A 6,351-nucleotide genomic window follows, 5' to 3' on the forward strand; every position below is an offset into this window, starting at 1 on the left:
TGTACTTGACCCGATGGTGCATGATCCTTTTGGGTTGCCTTCACCAAAGCAAGTTGATTGGAGAAATTAAAAAAAAGAGAGAAAGGTTATTATGATTTATTAATATGTTATAAGAATAATATATTAAAGGAGAAATCATATTTGTTTAATTAATATTGGTCAATAATTAATTAGGAATTAATTTTGTGATCAAGTGTAATTAACTAAACTAGAGGGGCTGATTTGTAATTATGTGATAGTTACAAAATAAGGTAAGGATTATCTTAAATATAGGGTGAACGAATTTAGGGAGATATTGCCTTAGAACTCGACTAGGATAAGGGTTTCTAAGACTTATCTTATGGTTACTTGGTGGGCAAGCAACTAGATAAGAATAAAGACTAAAACCCTAATCTTTACACCTATATAAACCCCCTAAGGCTCATGAATTCATCTAAGCCTTCCCAAGAAGTCCTAAGGACGAATTTCTCCCTCTCTCCTCTCTCGTTATACCTTCTCCATTTGCTCTTGGTGTTTGTAAGCCATTAGAGGAGTGACACTTGTGACTCTAAGCATTCCAAAGTCAATTCAAGGTGGAATTGGGATTGTTATTGCTACATAACAATCAAGGTAATATCTTAAACCTAATTAAATGTTAATATCGATTTCCATATGCTAGAATTAGGGTTTATAGTCTTGGATTCAAAGCATGTACAATAGAGAAACCTAGATCCAAGCATTAGGGTTTGTATGAGCACATAGGATGGCTTATGACCAAAACCTATCAGAATCTCCATCCGATTGGCGATTTTTATGACCATACATTAACTTGATATGGCACGTATCGGGGCCAGTATCCTTTATGACATTTGTCACACGTAGACCTATCGGTCTGACTGTAGCTAGCAGCAAGGTGCGGGATAGTCAGTCCCATATCGATCTATACACAAAATCCACGCTTTCCCTCCAAGAAATTCTGGTTTACAAGAGTAGTCCTCCACTTAGCTAATGATTCATAGTACCCCAAGGACCAAGTCCTTCCCTTTGTTATTAAAGTGTACGAGGACGTATCTCCCAATTTAGGTGACGACTTTACGAGTAATAATATAGGAAAAACTTTTTTGTTATTAACATGAATCTTTATAAGATAGTATCCTTGGTTTCATGATTCATAAGTTCATTCTTTAGTTTTGAAAACGGCCTTTGCATGGTTCACAACCTAACTCGTTATGTAAAAATGATTTCTAGATTCGCTGTATCTTGATAATAGTAATATATTAAATGAAATAATATATTTGAACATAAGATCACTTGTGTTTTTACTTGTATTCCCCCTGAAAATATTTAAAAACATTTAAAAACTCAGAAAATGTAGGGGGTATGAACTCACAGTTTGACGTAGGATTTGAGTGTAAGACCGGTGTGGATGTCAAGTGCCAGCCGAAGTTTCAAACTCAAATGGATTCTATTAACGTATAATAACCCATATATGTATTAGATTAGGGTATTTCATGACTAAATATGATAGGAAACCAATCTAAGGTCCTGGAAATACTAAAACTAAGTGTCAAAACCATATACGATCGAATGAGAGAGGTGTACGGCCATCCTTTGGGTGTGTACGACCATAGGTGTGCGGCTCATGAGTGTATGGCCGTACACTCATGATGGGGAGTGTTTTTGAGGTGTTTCCAAGGTCCTATAAGCATCTAAGGAGTGTTCTAGGTCCCATACTTAGTGGTTTTGCAAGTTTAAGGCCAAATATGAACATCAAAGTGGGCGTACGACCCTGAGGATGTGTGTGCGGCCATATAGAGGGGTGTGCGGCCATATACTCTCCATGTTCATGCCCAAGATGTCGATTTTGAGGTGCTTCAAGGTTAATACCAAGTCCAACTAGTAGATAGGGTCCAAACTCTCACTTTGGAGAGCCTTTAAGGTGTGTACGACCACCTTATGAAGGTGTGCGACCGTACACCTTTAAATGATGAAGAACAAGGCTAAAAACATGAAGAACCAGAGGTTCTTTCAAGCATAACGAGCTAGGAGATGAATGAATTACGTTTTGAAGCCTTTGGAGGGTTCTTTGATTAAGGTTCTAGAGAGAGAAAGTGGTAGAGTGTAGCGAAAAGAAGAAAAGAGTGAAAGAGAGGAGGTATCCTCATATTTATAGGGGTGGGTGCCCACCACCCTGGGTGTGCAGTTGTGGGGTGGGTGTGCGGCCGCACACCCGTGTGTATGGCCATACACTCCTCCTAAGAGGGTGTATGGCCCTGTTGTTGTACTATGACTTGGTATTACTTGACCTGAACCCAAACTTTAATCGTACTAGGCTTAGAATACTTTAACAAGCCCTTAAACGGTGTTAAAAGGTGACAATATCGAGTTTAGTATTGATATAATTGACCAATCGTACAAAATAGAAGTTTCGGGTTGTCATATGTCCAACCCGAGTTGTGATAATGGAGGGTCTTCACTGAGACACTGGACTGGAGGGTCCAACCCGATCTGTGAGACCGAAGGGTCTTCACTGAGACACATGACTGGAGGGTCCTTATTGAGTTATAGCCATGAGAGGCTAATTATTTGTGTGTGGTATTTTGGGGAACTCACTAAGCTTCGTGCTTACCGTGTTGAGTTAAATGTGTTTCAGGTACTTTTGTTGATTTCGGGAAGGTGAAGGCACGATTTTACACATCCGACAGCTCGTGGAGACTTGAGGATTTTGGGATACTTTGATTTTGATTTGATAACAAACTTGTAATTTATGTGATGACTTGAATCTATGAGAAATACTTTGAGCATTGAAAATGAAAACTTTTTCTTGGGTTTTTGAGGCGTTACATTAAATAGGGGTGCAACCCCATAATTAGGTTTGTCATTAACATTTTCCATGCGGTGGCCACAATACCGCCATGCCGTGGCACCCATTAAAGGTGTGCGCATCCTCAGACCATAGCCATGCCATGGAAACTCATTCCCCACGCCATGGCCACCAAAAATTCCTAACTTCAAACATTAATTTCTTAAATGAACATGCCAGAAACTTGGCGTTACAAGCAACAAGTTTGTGTACATGCATGTCTTACCTTTAGTAGTACCATTTCTTCGAAGGATCCATTACCTTGACGGTACCGCTTGTGAAAATTGATAAATTACCATCATCAACCGTCACTAGATATTAGCATCGACTAATGATAAAAATAAAGTTTTTTATAGTTCGGAAAAGTATGATCAAATGCGCTATGATTTATGAGTAAGAATAAGGTTAATAGGGTAAAAAAAAGTGACCAAAAGTTATACCACTATTAATAATGGTTAGTTGTACTTGAAAAGTACACAATAAGGTGGTCCCAAATATATAAACTTTATAAAAACCTGACTCCGATTGGAGGAGTTATAATTTTATAAATAGTAAAAATCAACCGCATTATCAATGTTATCAACATCAAAATGGTATAAGGAAATCGGCTGAGTTTTGGCTAATATCATTAAAAGGAAAATCATAATACTCCGAGAAATAAGAACTTTAAAAGATAAAAGGTCAAAGACGGAGTTCATATCAAGAAGGTACGATTTTTAGAAAAATATAAAATACAAGTTAAAAATAAAAGTTAAAATTTGGCAACACAAAGTTAAGGAAAGTTGTAGTACTAGTATAGAGCTACAAAAATGTATAAAGAGAGTAAGAAACAAGATTCATATGAGGAAGATATGAGTTTTTATAAAAGATTTAGAGTTACACGCTAAGTGTGCGCCATGCTCGATGCATACGTCTGGAACCTAGATTCGTCGCGATTGGAGAGACGTGGACCATCAAAAATGTGACACGTGGCAAGCTCAAGATGGAGCCATGGGTCGTGTGCATGATACGTGTGAAGTGTGTCGCGTGCATAAGCACTATAAATAGAAGTGTTGACTTTTTGAGTTCTTCACGCCCATATATTTCTCTCTTTTTGCTCAATATATTCTGGAAGTTCTCTGAAAGACACACACTTTCATATTTGATAATTGTTACTCCAAAGCATGCTACATGCATATCCATAAAAACAATATTTTACATTGATAAAGTGATTAGAAACGATTGGATACAAACTGACTGTTACAAAGTGTTATATATTACACAACTACCCAGGATACTATAGTTTTATACATACATGAGTACAAAATACAATAGTTTCAAATTATTCAAAATCTTCTATCAATATATAACTATAGTGGATACTTATCTCCTAAAATTGTTAAACAATGAGAGGGTAAGCGGTAATGCATAGTGAGTTCAATAATAGATATAATATAACATTATGCCATATATATATATATATATATATATATATATATATATATATATATATATATATATATATATATACTTCAATATGGCAGAAGCAAAGAGGAACAAGGAACAACAAAGGCATATGTGAATCATGTGACAAGCTTTCCATATCAATCGATGATTTGATTCAAAGATATACAATCAATGAGACATAACAATTTCCATACTTGATATACATCAATAAAGATCCGGCCCAAATGGCACAGAAGACATACACTTTATGATTAAGCATTTTGGTAGATTTCAGGCTTTTAGCTCTGTCTCACCTTCTGCCAATGCCACAGAATAGAAGTCATTCTCTTACAAGACATGCTCTACATGGCCAGAGGCCACATACCAGTACCACCGTGAATCTAAGTCCTTTCACTGATCACATGGTCAAATGTATAACTTCACTGTCATAAATAGTAGAAATAATTACAATGGAAAAGCACATAGCACATATAACACATAACATACAATTGTTCCTATATATTAAACTCACAGTGAAATAACCAGGAGTTAAAATAGTAATTTAAGCAGCACTTCGTTCCTATTAATAAATTTCTTTGATACAAAACCGGGAGCTTTATTGAAAACCGGGCTTTGCGAAGGTTGAGCTTCAAACCGAAAAGATAAATTTCTCGGGCTCTTCGAGCACTCCGGAACGTCTTTCAGGTGTTAAAAATGATATTGGGGCTTCGGGGGAAGTTGAAATAGAAAATATATGAAATTAGGGATGAAAAAGTGGCAAAAATTACCCGGGAGGTCTCGCACCCTTTATATAGGTGTGAGCCTCAGATTCGAAGCAAGGAGAAGGAGGCAGGTGGCGGCGAGGCTCGGACACGCGGCAACAGCAGCGAGGCTCGGACGCGAGGGCAGCTGGCGTGCTTCGAACATGACACGAAGATGGCACGCGTCAGAAGGATATTAGACCTCTCATCGCTTGGTTCTCCGGCTCGGACACGCGTCTGCATGCGAGAAGGGCGACGTGGCCGAAACTGAGTCATGCGATTCTTCTCGGATTTCGGACTCTTCGCAATTTTTGTGCCCGAACTTCTAAAGTCCATAACTTTCGCATACAAGCTTCTTTTTTGACGTTCTTTATATGCACAAATAGGCAAGAATATACTCTACAACTTTCATTTAGACTTCGTTGGCTAATTTTGACTTTATTTTTAATATTATTATTTTTAACAGACCAGGACAGGAAAATCCGTTAAAAATTCACAACTTCTTCATCCGACGTCCGTTTTCGTTAATCTTTTTACCGTTGTACTACTATTAACAAGACCTTCGATTCTTGTTTCAAGTTTTTAGTTGTCTACTGTTTTTTCGAAACTTAGAAAAATCGTAAGTTCCTCATACGAAGTAAGATTTGGACGTTCTTTTTATGAAAATTCTCGGTTTAACAAATACTACGACTTTCATTTAGATCACCAAGGCTAAAATGTAGTTTATCAAAAACTCACTTTTTAATCATTCGGTGCCGTGTCGGGTTTATCGCGAAACTCAATTGATCATAACTTCTTCGTTATAACTTGGATTTCGATGAGGTTTTCGCTTAAATGTTTCTAATGAGATTCTTTACAACTGTCAATAATAAAATTCTACTTATTTCAAAATTTATATTTTCGTTAAATTTCAATATTTGCCTTTTGATTGGAATCTCATAAGACTTCGAATATTTTCCGAGTGATTCTAAACATAATTTTACTTCATTTCTAGTAAAAACTATCCGTTAGAACTCAATACTCATAATTATATAATATTTCATAATATTATTCACTTTTAAAATTTACAAAACATGATTTCAAAACGTGTATGTTACAAATACCTCCTCCTTGTGAAGATTTCATCCCCGAAATTACATCGATTAAAATAAATGGGGATATTTTGCTTTTATCTCCTTCTTATTTTCCCAACTATAATTTGGGCCTCGATGATGTTTCTACTTGACAAGCACCAACTTTACTTATTTATTACGTAGCTCAGTCGTTCTTTCGTTTACGATCTCTTCAGACTCTTCTACATAAGTTAACTTATTATCCAGTTTC

The sequence above is a fragment of the Lactuca saligna genome, chromosome 4, assembly GCF_052625555.1.
Source record: "Lactuca saligna cultivar CGN05327 chromosome 4, ASM5262555v1, whole genome shotgun sequence".
In the NCBI taxonomy this organism is placed as follows: Eukaryota; Viridiplantae; Streptophyta; class Magnoliopsida; order Asterales; family Asteraceae; genus Lactuca; species Lactuca saligna.